The 15754-nt window shown below is 34.3% G+C and overlaps 1 non-coding gene across 1 annotated transcript; it reads left to right on the top strand.

Annotated features, from left to right (window-relative positions):
- Positions 1-2381: 2381 nt before the first annotated feature.
- Positions 2382-2483, top strand: LOC118968708 (U6 spliceosomal RNA). The gene has a single exon (XR_005056499.2). It is a non-coding gene; the product is annotated as a U6 spliceosomal RNA (small nuclear RNA).
- The last annotated feature ends 13271 nt before the right edge of the window (positions 2484-15754 follow it).

Here is a 15754-nt window from a genome sequence, read left to right as displayed (position 1 = left end):
GGAACAGAAGGGAATGGAAGAAATTGTAATTCCTTTTATTTCCTAAGAAACTAAGAAGATTGCTGCTTGAAAATAATTTTTAATAGTGTAGTAGCAAAGTCTTAGTATTCATTAAAATACTAGAGCGCTCTCATAAGCCAGACATACAATGGTGGCAAATGTTATGAAAAAGACTGGAAGAACATATCAACATCAAGAGTCTTGAAGATTGTTTCATTCTGAAGCCCTTGAGGTCTAGCAGACAGCCTCACAAGCCCTACAATCTGTGTGTGTGGGCGTGTACCAGAGACTCCCGTCCACTAGGGGCTAGACTTTCACCAATAAACTGCTTTTAACTATAGCACTTTAATAAAGTCCTATTTAACTGGCATGCAGATAAAAAGAGTTTTGCAGTAATCCTGAATTGTATTTCTGATCCTAAGAGAGAGAAATTTTAAATAAGTACTTCCGATTAGTTTACTACTTCCAAATGAATGGACTTAAGAATGTATATTCCCAAATAAAATGCTCCTTCCGGAAATTTGTACTGTGGTATTAAAACAGTTTCATCATTGAGACATTTGTTAATTTCCCTCTTTTTTGCCCCTCAGCTTTATGAGGGCTAAAGACTTTATCATGTATTAATCATGCTTAATTATCATCAATCAATTCATGGTGTGCTACTATTATATAAATGTATTAAAAGCAGAACAAGACCATAAATGATTTTAAAATGTTTTGAATTCAGTCATTTATCAAACATTTATTCAGTTATTTCTTGGTAATGGGATTTAGGAATGACTTATGTTTTACGTTTTTTTGGTCCAGTGTAACAAGGAGGTGAACTTTTCTAATCACAAGGAAAGGGTAATATTTAAATTTGAGGTATATTTACTGCACTCTCAGGGACCCTGCGCTAGCCATACAAAGATGAGGAAAACCGGAACACAATCTCAAGCTAGTCAGTCTCATTAGAGAGAGAGGTAAACAAACAAGAACCCCCCACAAAAAAAGTGACCTCCCCTTTACTATAAAAAAGGTATGTAAAGGACAACAACAGTACAGTATAATGTGAGGTGTGCAACAGTTGAGATTCATGACTTTGGAGACAGAGCGAGCGTGGTCTACAGAACAGCTCTGCTGTGATTTCAGTATATTTTAGCCACCCTAAGTTACTCTATAGTGAATCAGGAATTGTAATTACTACTTCACAAGATTAAGTGAAATAAGGTCAGTAAAGCTTTAGGGCAGTGCCTGGCCCATACTGAGCATTTTTTCTTTTTAAATGGCTTGTGTTTTACAACAGAGCACTAGGGAAGCATGGAGTCGGGCACCGAGAATGAACACGGCTACTGATCGCTGTAGGAGGACAGAGGAGGGTGGCTCCCCAGGGCACCGAGAGTCATCTACTTGTTGATGTTCACCACATGAGAATTTTAGCGTTAGATCGATGAATAGTCTGCAAAAGTATAAAAATGCTTTATAGCACAGTCTATTTTGAAGCTCTAAAGCCAATAAGATCATAGAACTCTCTCAGGAGGAATGCGTCAGCCAAGTTCTGCCCAAGGAAGTTCTCACAAGAAGGCATTATGAAATGTCCTTATTCCTCAGAACTTAACTTTAAAATGTTCCCACTGGAGTCCAATGGGAGTTTTATGGGAGTAAAGGATAGAATTAGGTCTTGTATATTTTTAAAGGGTCATTCAAAAAGGCAAAGTCTAAATTATTTTCAGATGGCAGAGTAAAGACTGATGCAGTTGGCCAAAACTGACCTTTTATGTTTTCCAAAAGCACATGTTTACTGAAAGAGGACTCTACTATACTACCAATGGAAAAAAAAATCCTGGATGCTTACACTGGACAACTCAGCACACATTCACTGCCAAATACATTTATAAAAATCAATGATAATATTTTCCATGGTACCTGTTTTCAACCTTCCCTCAAAATTTTGCCCTGTAATTGCTTTTTCTCAAACACAAATATGTTTCTGAGGGAAAACAACATTTTAGATGAGAATAGGCTTGTGAAAGCACATGCCTTTTAGGAATCTTACTGTTAGCTTCACAGTCTCCACTTCACTGCAATGGTACATGCACAGGGGTGAGGGTGATTCATTTTCCCCAGTCTTCTGGATAGCGAAGTCAGAACTGACTTTAAGATCTTCCAAAATGGAGCTCCTTTAGAACTTCTTTCAAAACACAACTCCCCTTTTCAACAAGGGAAAGGGGTTTCAGAAATTTCCATGCCCTTTTGGACATTAACTCTTAAAAAACAAAAATTTGAAGAGTTAAGTGGAAAAAGTTACAAGTATTAAAATCCACCAAACATGGATGGTAAAAATTAGAGCTGGTTTGTTATAATAGATATTGGATTTGATCAAATCAAAACATCTCGAGGCAGTGCTCCCTTTCACAGCACATATATGGAATTGGAATGATATGGAGATTAGCATGGGTCCTGCGCAAGGATGACACACAGTTCAAGAAGCATTCTATATCATAAGGAGCTTTTTAAAACACATGTAATGAAAATGATTTTAAGACTGTGACTTCCATCCTACTTGAGAAGATTTTTTTTTTTTATCATGGAATGATTTTCAAGGAATATTTCAGGGATATATTGTAGGTATCCATTTTGTAATGCATTTAGAGAAGACTTTGGAAACACACATAACAAAGATTGTTGTCCGGTGCTATGTGGAAAAAAATAGGGAGAAAACTGAAACCATTAACTCAAATTAACTGTAGGATTAATCATCTCCACCATAGCCTTAGTTTATAGCTTTCTTATCTTCTTATTAAGTGTGTTTTAACTACTCTTTTAACATGTAAATTTTTAAAAACATTTGTTCCATAGCTGTTTCCTGGAAAATCAGAAACATCTCCACTTTCCTTACTTGGGAGAAAATAAACAGAGTAGATTCTCAGACAGCACTTAAAAATACCTTGTATATACAGAGTGATTTTGGCACCTAACCTAAGTTCCCCAAATGACCATTTTCTGTTATGAATTGTAGAATTCTATATTGTTCTAAAGAACAAATGGATAGCCTGAAGTGTAAAACAGCACCCCCACTTTGGAGAAAGGTTTGGCAGTTTCTTATAAAGTTACATGTACCTTTATGCTTTGACCTAGCAATTCCACCTCTGGATATTTACTGGAAAATAAAAACATATCCACAGAAATCATTTGCACAAGAATGCTTACAGAAGTTTTATTCATAAGTGGAAAAAACTGGAAGCTCAAATTCCATTAGGAGAAGAATGGACAAATGTTTAGTATCCATACAATGGAATACTAAGTACATAAAGAAATGTTGATACACACACAACAACATGAACATCGAAGAGACATTACTCTGAGCAAAAGAAGCTGAACACAAAAGAGCACATGATCCTATTTATATGAAGGCTAATATTAGGCAAAACTAAATCAACAGTTTTAAAAATAAAAATGGTTGCATGTGAGTGAAAGAGGATTAACTGGAAAAGGACACGAGGGCACTTGCTGGGCTGATGGCAATGTCTGTTCACATGACGCTGGGATGGCGGTTACATGACTGATAACATACATTTGTCAAGTCATTAAATTGTACACTAAAAATGTGTACATTTCACTACATACTAATTCTATCTCAGAGGAGAATAACTGTATATATTTTTGAAAGACTCTTTTAACATATATCATGAAAATAAATCAAAGGAAGTTCCACTTCTTTTACTTGCCATCCTTTATCGCTGTTTGTGAACTTAAATGGGTCTAACAACTCAATGAACATATTTAACTCTGCAACTGTGCATCATTTTTCTGACTGGACTATTTTCCAGAAGGCAAGAGCTTGTCTTCTTTTTTTAATTTAAACTGTTTGTAATACAGCACATAAATTGCCATTAAACATGGCAATGCAATGAGAACCTCTAGAAGGAACAGGTGGGATCACTTCCCTTTTTTTTTCTTTTGACTTTGAGAATAAATCTACCCCAAATGACACCTTTCTCCTTCAAACACTTCAGTTGTATATTTTATAACTTTTACATATGTCATTTTTACATGACAGTCACAGCTCCCACCTGGAGTTTTGCAACACTGTCCGCATGTTACCTTTTTTTTTTAAAGAATTTGCATGTTTTATTCTGAATAATTTTGCATAATAAAAATGAAAGTACAAAATAATTAACACAAAATATTTTAACAAGCTGAAATAGATTCTGAAAGAAAAAAGCAGAAATGGAATCCATGGCAGAGTCTTGAGAAGTCTTAACATCCTTCCAATTCACTAATGGAAAGACTTGAAGGTCAAAATCTAAATCCCAGTATTAAGAGTCTGAAGTAATCTCCTATATACTACAGTTAATGCTGATGTGCAGAGTAGCCAGATTCAACAAGTGAAGTAAAAAAAAAAAAACCATGCAAATGGTTTAATAAGCACAGAGATTATAACTAACAAGAAAAACTTTAAGAGTCCTGAGATCCCTGTCAGACATTTCAGAAAAGATTGACCTTCTTCACTACTTTGCATATTTATTCTGATTCACTCATTAATTTGTTCATTCTATCAATAAGTATTTATTAGGCATCTACTACATACCAGAATGTTCTAAGAGCTTAGAATAGCTAGAGAACTAACAAATAAAAATCTCCACTTTTCAATATGAGATTGAATGTTTGACAGTGTACTAAAGGAAAAACGGCAGGGAAGAAGGATATGAAATTAAGGGAAGAGGTTGAAATCTTTAAAAGGGTATCCAGGAAAAGCCTTACTAGAAAAATAGGTTTTGAATAATGACCTAAAAGAAATGAGAGCTAGATATGCCAGGATCCGGGAAGAAGCATTTTAGGCAACAGGAAATGCAAAGCAAAGAGCCTGAGATGGAATAGCACCTGGCGAGTTTAATAAGCTAAGGACAGCCCTATGACTGGAGCAGAGAGAACTGGAGAAGGAAAGAAGATAAGATCAAAGAAGGCCAGTGGGCTAGATCATAAAGGGCCTTTCGGGCTATTGTAAAGACCAGTTTACCGAGTGTGGGATGGGACCTCTGAAGGTTGAAGGCAGAGGAGGGGTGACATGGCCTGACATGGTCAAGATTTAGATTTTAATGAAATCAATTATTCTGGCTGGTACTTTGAAAATAGAATGGGAGGGTAAATGTGAAGTCAGGAAAACCATTCAGGAGGCTACAGCAATAATCCAGATGAGAATAAGAGACAAGAATAACTTGGAACAGGGTAGAAGCAGTGGAGAGTAGAGGGAAAGCTTTATATATACATTTTATGTATTTTAAAAGTAGAGCTAATAAGATCCACTGACAGGTCAAATATGGGATATGAAAAAAGGAGTCAAAGATGACTAAGTTTATTGGAGTAAGCAATGGAAAGAACACTTGTCTCCCAATATGAGTAAGACCTTGTCATATTGATGGAATTATGCTCACTTACAAAAAGGGAACTGCAGTTGGGAAAAACCTGCTGAAGAAAATAAACAAATAAAACGCCTTTCCCTATATGGCAGGTAATGTCTAAAATTCTCTATAGGAGCATTATTCCTCTAGCTTGAGTCTTTGAATCTAAATTGAATGCAAACTCCACATTTTCTTTTGATTTTTGCCAATAGACAATTTTGACAGTAGAGGAGAATGCTATCACTATATATAACAAGATGGAGTTGTAAAAAGACAGTGCTTCATTGAGAGATGAGGGTTTTAAAGGGTCAATATTGGAATGATCTAAGTATAAGTGATGACCTGAAATATAAAATACAGTCGTTTTCATGTAATTAAGTTATGTTAAATACATTATTAATTTGTAGTATTCACTATTCAGTAAAGTTGATACAGGGGCCAAATGCAAGCTCTGAGTCAGACAGAAGGAGATGGAAATTCGAAGTCCACTGCTTTAGGCTGTGGGTATTGGGCAAGTTATCTAACTTCTTTAAATATGTTTCTTCATATCAAAACTAAATATACAAATACCCAGGTGTTTTCTTTTAACAATTTTAAATACCTGGCACCCTTTAGGTACCTAAAAACAGTTGTGATTATTATTATCCATTGAATCATATTTTCTAACTTAATTAGGTAATATTTGAATTACCTAAACCTAAGAACCCATAGCATCTTATTTAAAAAGACAAATAATAGTTATTGTCAGGTGAAAATGTATTTTGATTATTTATTTACATGAGTGATACTTAGCACTTGAATTTCTTTTCAAGAACATTTCTTCCTTAGCACATAATTTTTGTTACTACCAGTGGTGAAAATTAAATTCTGGTAGTAGATTCACTAAATATCACCCAGTCATTCCTTCTCTTGCCTTCTTAACCACAGAGGCTTTTGTTGCAGCTGAAGGTAAAATGTGGAACATTTCTAACTCATAAGATGTAGGAAAATCTCTTGGGTAAGACTTACAGAATGGTTTTTGTTTTCTTAATAAAAAGGGACAGCTGATACATATGTCCTTCTCTCTCTTTTCTTTTTACACCATTGTCTTTCCCCTCCATCTCTCTGCCTGAAATGTAGAATCAATGCCTTGAGATCTAACAACCATCTCAGGATTATGAGGAAGTAACTATGAAAACAAAATGCAACACCCTAAGCATGGCAGTATGTAGAGACTGAAATAATATGTAACCTTGAAAAGCTCATTGCCACATTGTACCAATTATGAGCTACCAACCTCCAGATAGTCTAGTTTGTAGGAAAAATTAAAACATATTTAAGCCACAATAGTCAAGTTTGCTTTACTTGCAGCCAACTGCAGTCCTGATTCACCAGTTTTCCTTGTATTAGGCAGGCAACATCTATCCACCCTACTCCTAATATTTTATCCCATCATTTTTTTTTCTAATATGCAATACTATTACTATAGTATCCTCCTTATTTAAATCATTAAATATTACATATCAAGTCCTAATTAAATATTAAATCCAAACTTTCTGGAAAAAATTTTTTTTCTGAAAATATACCTATGTGTTTCTCACACAACTTTTTAGTAAACTTATGTGAAATATATACATGTAATGACTACATCTAAAAGGAGCAGAATTTTTTAATATAAATTAATACCACAATATAGGAATTTTTTAAATATTCCTGTAATTTTTTTTAAACTCTAAGAGAATTAATAAATATTCCCTAAAGATTGAAAACTGTTTTTCTCCACTTGAAAAATGTTTTTTGTCTATCATAAGAGGAAATATATATAAAGTATACTTTTAACCTAGAGTTGTTGCTTTCTTTAAAGGGATAAGTATGATGTTAGTGATAGCATTAGGGCATACTGAAATGGTTTCCTATGCAATTCAAGCCTATCTCCCAAGCATCCATATTTATTGCCAGTTCTTTCTTAACTTTTCTTCCTCCCTTCCTTTTATTCTTTTCTTTCCTTCTTTTTTCTTTTCTTTTTTGCCTTATACATGACAATTGCAAAACAGAATAAAAGAGATGATGGGAAGTGACTTTAATTTGACCACACACATAAGACTAGCAACCTGTATGTCCCATTTGCAGTAATTTTATTTAAAGACAAAATCTACATAGGAAATGCTTTTTATAGTGATAATACTAATGATGCAAGAATAATATAGGTTGGCTAAGAGTCACTTTTCTAAAAAAAAAAAGAACAGGTTAGGAAAACTTTGGATTTTAAATTATTTACACATCCCAACTTTGTAGATGGCCAGCAATGGCTAATACAGTTTATATGACAAAGAACTTATGGGAAAGAATATATCTGGAAGAACTATCCACAGGTAGCTATAATGATCATCATATTTGTTTATTTGCTTGCATCCTCTCAGGCTAAACATCTAAATGTCAAGATCATTAAATTTCATTATAAAAACTCAAAGGCATATATCATGCACTGGGATTTGATTAAGTACCACAACCAAAAGTGTTGTTTTTCTGACAAGGAAAACAGTATTATTCAGTAGGTTTCTATATAGTCAAAATAAATGTGAATGTGTGTATGTGCAGGTGTGTATAAGAGAGACATAAAAAGAAAGCTTAAGGAAACTTAGAAATTCTAAAAAAAAAACTCTTCCAAAAAATTGAAGAGGTAGGAAAATTTCCAAACTCGTTTTATGGAGGCACAATTACCCTGATCCCCAAGCCAGACAGATACCTCAAGAATGAGAAAACTACAGGTAAATATCCATGATGAACATAAATGCAAAAATCCACAACAAAATACTAGCAGCCAAATCCAAGCGTATTAAAAACATCATATACCAATACTAAGTGGGATTTATCTTTGGGATGCAAGGATCAACATACAAAAATCAATTAAGATGATACACCATTAATTAAAGGATAAATACCACATGATCACCTCAATAAATACACAAAAAGCATCTGACAAAATTCAACACCCTTTTGCAATTAAAAAAAGCCTCAACAAACTAAATGTAGAATGTATCTCTGCATAATAAAGACCATTAGGACTAACCCCGTTGGGCTAACATCAATCTCAATGATGAAAAATAGAAAGGTTTTACCCTAAGGTCAGGAACAGGTAAGGATGCTCAATTTCACCACTTCTATCTAACATAGCACTGGAAGTTCTACCCAGAGCAATTAGTGAAGAATAAAAAAAGCACACATCCTAATCATAAAGAAAGAAGTAAAATTTTTCCTGTTTTCAGACGATGTGATCTTATATACAGAACACCCCAAACTCATTTTTAAAAAAAAACCTGTTAACTCATTGACAAATTCAGTAAAGTTGCAGGATATAAAATCAACATATAAAAATTATTTACATTTCTATACTCTAACAATGAACTATCTGCAAAAGAAATTAGGAACAAAGTCCTATTTACAAGGGCACTAGAAAGAAAAAATTCTTAGGAATGAACTTAACCAAGTAGGTTAAAAATCTGTACACTGAAACTATAAAATGCTGATTAAAGACATTAAAGCAGAGACAAAAAAATGGAAAGATATGTCATGTTCATGGATTGGAAGACTTAATACTGTTAAAATAGCCATACCACTCAAAGTGATAGATCCAATACAACTCCTATGAAAATCCAACTTTCATTTTCAAGAGAAATAGAAAAAACAATTCTAAAATTCATATGGAACCTGAAAAGACCACAAAGCCAAATAAATCTTGAGAAAGAAAAACAAAAACCTGGAGCTATCCCCTTCCTGGTTTTGAAATATATTACAAAACTACACTAATCAAAACAGTATGGTATTGTTAAAGACAGACATACAGACCCACAAAGCAGAATTGAGAGCCCTGAAATAAACCCACACACATATAGTCATCTGATCTTTGACAAGGATGCCAAGAATACACACATAGAAAGGACAGTCTTTTCAACAAATGGTATTGGGAAAACCAAATACCATAAAAGAATGAAATCAGACCTTTATCTTACACAATACCCAAAAATCAACTCAAAAATCCAAAACAGTTAAACTCTTAGAAGAAAACATAGGAACAGTTTCATGACATTGGCCCTGACAATGATTTCTTGGATGACACCAAAAGCACAAACAAAAACAAAAATAAATAACTGGGACGATATTTAACTAAAAAGCTTCTGCACCACAAAGGAAACAATCAACAGTGAAAAGTCTATGTAATAAGAGGAAATGTTTAAACATGTATATCTGACAAACGGTTAGTCTCCAAAATATGTAAGGAACTCATGAAACTCAATAGCAAAATAAAATAAGTATTCAATTTAAAAATAGGCTAAAGACTTGGATAGAAATTTCTCCAAAGACAACATATAAATGGCCAACAGGTATAATTATTAGCAAAATGCTTATCAAAACTATAGTGAGACATCACCTCACAGTTGTCAGGATGGCTTTCATCAGAAAGGAGACAAGAGCTGCTGAGAATGTTGAAAGACTGGAACTCCTGCACACTGTTGGGAGGGAATGCAAACTGGTGCAGCTGTTATGGAAAACTGTATGGGGTATCCTCAAAAAATTCAAATTAGAACTGCTACATTATCCAATTATGATCTGAGTATTTACCCAAAAGAATTGCAATCAGGATCTTGAAGAGATCCTAGCACTTGTATATTCATAGTAGCACTATTCACAATAGCCAAGATGTTGAAACAACCTAGTGTCCATTGACAGAAGAATGGGTAAAGAAACTATGATATACAAAATAGAATACTGAGCAGCCTTAAAAACGGAAATCCTGCAATATTCCATAGCATGGATGAACCTGGTGGATATTATGAAAAGTGGAATAAATCACTCACAGAAAAAAAAATACTATGTGATTCCACTTACATGAGGTATCTAAAATAGTGAAATTCATAGAATGAATGAGTGAATGGTGGTTGCCAGGGTATAAGGGGGAGGGAAATGGGTAGTTTTAATCAATGGAGATAAAGTTTCAGGCAAGCAAGATCAGTAAGCTCTGTATATATATTGTACAATGTGGTATCTACAGTCAACAATATTATAGTGTACACTTATATTGTTAAGAGAGTAGATCTCATTTTAAATGTTCTTTCCGAAATAAAAAAATTAAGATACTCATTATACTATCAAATTTAAGCTACATGGTGATTTGACATATATGCTTTGAAAATGTACAAACAGTCACAAAGAATTTTTGTGTACAACTATACTTTAATACCTAGGCCCTGAGGGAAGAAATATATCACTACCTACAGCTAATAAGGCCAGAATAATTCTTCCCACTATGAATTCCTATTAGAATTGTAAACAAAATGAAAAGGACACTATCCTAATAGATTAAAATTTCAGGGAGCATAGGAAGGCAATCTATGGAGCCCTACAAACAATGCCATCTATTGTCAGACAGAAAGTAGAAAAAACTATGGAAGAATATAAGAACCTCATGCACTAACTACTCAATGTATCAGTTAGAAAATACATTCTGATGTTAGTAAGCAGAAATCCAGGCTTATTTCTCTCTCCAGTAAAAGTCCCAGAATTGATAGGTCAAAGCTAGTAGTGTGGTTCCACAGTCCTGAGTCTAGGCTCCTTCACCCTTTCTGCTCTATCATTTTTAAGGTTGCCTCAGGATCCAAGAGGACGTCTGGAGCACTAGTCATCACATCCACATTCCAGGAAACAGAGGAGAGACAGATGGGCAGGGACAGAGATTTTCCCAGAAATCCCACCTAACAACTTCCACTTCCACTAATGTTTCCTTGTTCATCCTCATCAATGAGAAGGCTAGGTGATACAGTTTTCCCAATGTCAAAGATTAGCAAGGAAGAAAAAGAAGATGGGTATCAGACACCCCTTTATATAATGCCAGTATCGGAGACAAAGATTAATTGTATCTTTTTGCCTAATAGAATATAAAATTATAACTATAGTTGTTTTTCCTCTTATATGATAATAGCAAAAGCAAACAACACTGAGTGTTTAGCGTGTGTCACAGGGGGTCTTAATTCCTTTCTTGTACTAACTCAGTACTTGTATTAATTTATGCACTCCTTATAATAACTCTCTGTTTCCTTCTTTGAACTTTTCTGGATTCTCCAAAATCCCCATAATGGATGGGCATTGCTTTTGTAAAAAAGAAAAGAACATATTTAATAAAATATCAATAATTCCAGGAACAAAAGGAAAAAAAGATATTTAATTGTCATACTTGACAGCAAGTATATAAAACAGAGATTGAAGGAGCGTAGCATTTTACTTTTCATAAATGATGACAATACCCAACCATTGATGCATCAGTTAATGCACTTAAATGTAACTCTCTCTAAAGTCAAACACCATTGATCAACAAGTTTCCCGTAAATCGTCATCAGTTTAAATGCTGGATGTTTAAACAATGCACATTAAATTTATCTCAACCAGGCATAAATTCTAATAATAATGTATACTAGAAACACCACACTGAAGTTCAACAATCCTTAAAGGATATTTCAATCAAACTGAGAAAGAATGATTGAAAAAGAGCCAAAAGGTGCATGAGGAGGAGGGGGCTCTTCTATGGTCAGAAAGATTAAATTTTGTTCAGCTGCTAACTTTGTATCATTCTCGATGTGATTAAGACAAAATGTTTATGCTAATGGAAAAGAAAAGGAAAAAAAAGATTCTGGTAACTACTAAAAGGGCGGCTGACTAAGCATTGTACAAGAACACACTGTTTTATAGGTCTTTTATGGAGAGCCATTACAATATAATCTCTGACAATTGAACATTATTGAACCTAAATTTGGGGTTTGGGTCTTTTACATCAACAGCAAAACAAGAGCAATAAAACAAGTCATAAAAAAAACCTTTCCAAGAATTGATTCTATTGCAAGACCTATTCAATTACAGGACTCTCGAGAGCTGAGAATGTTTTTAGAAAAAACAAACTATTCTACCTCACCCCCAAATTACAGACCTTCTGAAAAGTGAATTTCCAACAACTGAGGAAATGAATAGAAAGCATTTAAATGCTAGTGGAGCATTCAAAATATGAGTTAACAGGGTTCGGTTAAGTCAGATAGATGGAATTAGATGGAGAATGGGACTAGAATCAGAGATTGGGAAGTGAACTAGTTCATGGTAAGGCCAGTCTCCTCTTCCAAAGATGTACAAAGAGTAAAGGGACACAGGGAGTTAAGAATGGATGAATCTCAGAAAGTTCAGAGGTCAGGCTCAGTATGTCTAAGAAATGAAATAAAAGTTCAGTTAGGTCAGGCTCAGTATGTCTAAGAAATGAAATAAAAGTTCAGTTGCTTATCTGATTCCTATATGGAGCCCTTGAGTTTGCAAAACTGAGCATTAGCATCACAAAAAATAACCAGCTTTCTTGAGAGACAGCTGGATCTTCTACCTGTTGTCCAGGCAGAACCATCCAGCTCTGAACTTGTCTGATGGTTTCTCTGGGCTCCCCTTCTCATCAAAAACTAGAAATCAAATATATTCATTTCAGTATTTTCCAACTGCAAGAAATACTTGCTTAATACTTTGTCTTCTTATATCAAAAAGTTTTGAAGGGCACTTTCAGTTTATTGCATTTCATTCATGCTTATAAAGAAAGAAGAGACAATATTCTCTTTTTTATTTTGTCAAATATTTTTAATAAATGCGAAAGAGCCATATTTTCTGGGAAAGTACTCAGGTAGAACCCAAAATTAATTCCATACTAAGTATGGGCCAATGGCAGATAAGCAGACATTTGCTTCAGCAGTCTCTGTGAATCCTCCATAAACTACAGCTACTGAGTTCATCTCATTTCTTTCTTTCTTTTTTTAAATTCTTCTACCCACCTGGTCTCTAGAATGTAAAGTGTACGCTTACTTCAAGATAGGGCTATCCTGGACTCTGAGATTAATAGCCATTCCCTAGAAATAGCGAGAGATGAGCATGAAGAAGGCTGGGCCCCTGAGGATTTGTGAAACTTCCAGACCTTATAGATATAAAAAAAACTTCACATTACCCTCCATGCTGTTTCTTGAACGTGTGTAGCATTCTTCTACCTCGAAGCTGTTGTACCTGCCGTTCCCTATGCCTGGATTCCCTTCCCCCAGTATATCCTGATGACATGGTCCTTTATTCACACATCCTTACTCAAATGCTCTTTCTCAGGGCAGTTCCCTGGCCACCCCATTTAAATCACAGACCTATTCCCATAATTTCCTCTCCTCCTCCCCTGCTTTATTTCCTTTTCAGAACTTAGTATCTAATATGTTTTCCTGTTTATTTTGTTTATTGTTTCCCCTACTAAAATATATGACTCACCTGTTATCTTTACCTGTTTTGCCTGTTCATATCCCCAACACCTAAATCAATGACTCACACCTTCCCTTAAATATTTGCTGAATGAATGAGACAGTCAAAAGTGCAGAGATGCCAAAATTAAAGAGTGATCATTATGTCATGAAGTTAATTGTATGAGCTTTTCTGATTCATAGCACACTAACTCTTTTTGAGCACTTATTATGTGCTTAATTTGAGTAATTCACCTGTTATCTGCACATGTAACATCTCCTATAATCCCAATGAGAGCCTGCCTCACTCGGTACTAGTATCACATTTTTTCATATAAGAAGCCTGAGGTATAAACTACGGAGCAAATTACTGAAGCAAGTAAGACAGGGATTTCCAGAGAGGACGATGACCAGATTGAGCCCTGTCTTCTTCATGAAAAGTACTGACATAAGTGAGGTAAGGAGAGGGTTATCTTTACCAGCATCTAAATAATTAATAAAGAATAAGACCTAAGTAATAAAGCAAGTATCTTGAAAGTGGTCTTGTCTTCCCTCTATACACTAGCTAAATAGTAACACAAATAAATTAAATGAAAATCAGCAAACTTTGCATGATGATACTAAGAAAGTAGCAATCACTAATAACACACATAGGGATATTATCTTGGTTAATAATCATGGATGGAACAGTCTTTGAAAACCATACTCACAATAGCAGCTGTGCCCTCCACATCTGCACTGGTTAGCAAAATAAGCATCTTCTAGGGGAAAATGAAGCAAAGTGAGGGGAAAAAAAACAATCTTCAAATTACTTTTGTATCTTCAATTACAATAGAACTAAATCATATATTGTATTTTTATTCAATATTTTTAAGTGGTATATTATAAAAACAGGTATTTGTTCTCTTTAAATGTGTTCATGTGAGTAGATATATACATACAAAAGAAATAAAATGCTGCTATCTTATAACTCTCCAATCTAACAAATGAACCAATAATTGAATATGCATATTATTAACATTATTTCAAAATGCATCCCCAGTTTATTTGGATAGGAGTAGAATCTATGAAAAGAAAACATATTTCAGTAAAAACTAAATTCTATATCTGATCCCTAATTTAGTGATAAAATCATGGGTAAATTATTGAATATCTCTGAACACAATACCAGTCAATAGTTAATCTACCAGCAACATGAGAAAAAGAGTATTTATTTTGCAAGGATTGCTACAGGGAATAGAAATAACAACATAAATAAAGTATCAATATGTGCCCAGCTCAGTGTGGGTGTTCAACAATTAATAATCATAATTTTAATAGTTCTGAAAATTAGCCCATGAAGCTTTGTCTTATCCCTTTCCTTTCCTAAGAGGTCAATTATATTTTCTTTGTTATTTTCAAATCCTTAGGAAAATAAAATATATATCAGATTCTTTTCATTCAAATTACAGAACTTATTCTTCACATGGTCTATTTGGCACAACATTCAAACCCAGCCTCCAAAAATATTAGCCCTTTTTTATCTTGACCGAAGAATCTAACCAACAAATTATAATTCTATCAAAAGTTCTATAGAAAAAAAAAGTTGATGGAAAGTATATGGAATTTGGAATCTTTGAAAGAACCTGATCACAGAAGATGTGACTGTCTCTCCCATAAACATATTTCTTCCCTTTCATACTGAATAATGTTCCAGATGTTTCTGGGCAACAACTCCTCCAGTGCAGCTGGTGTCTACAGCAGTGTACCTGGGATGTTCTAACACTTCAGTCATTCTAAGAGATGTGCTAAATAAAATTGCACGCAAGATGTTCATCTGGGCTATCAGCGGTTAGCTGATTAAAATGAAATGATTACTGGTGAAATTGAGAAATAGCCAGTTGAATATATGTTCATGGTATTTAAAAGCATAGTACTATGTCTTAGTGAGAAAGTTGTTTCCAAAGTGCCACCATAGCAAAGAAATAGACTCCAAGAAAATTCATTAGATTACATCTGAAATTTGGTCTTTCATAATATAATCATACTAGGCTTTGCCCCAAATTTTCCTTCGACTAATGAGTTCAAGGCCAAAGGACCCAAATTCTTTAGTGCCCAAGAGTAAAA

This window comes from Manis javanica, chromosome 12, assembly GCF_040802235.1.
Source record: "Manis javanica isolate MJ-LG chromosome 12, MJ_LKY, whole genome shotgun sequence".
Classification (NCBI taxonomy): domain Eukaryota; kingdom Metazoa; phylum Chordata; class Mammalia; order Pholidota; family Manidae; genus Manis; species Manis javanica.
Note: the sequence above shows the minus strand (reverse complement) of the source record. Positions and strands in the feature narration are given on the sequence as shown.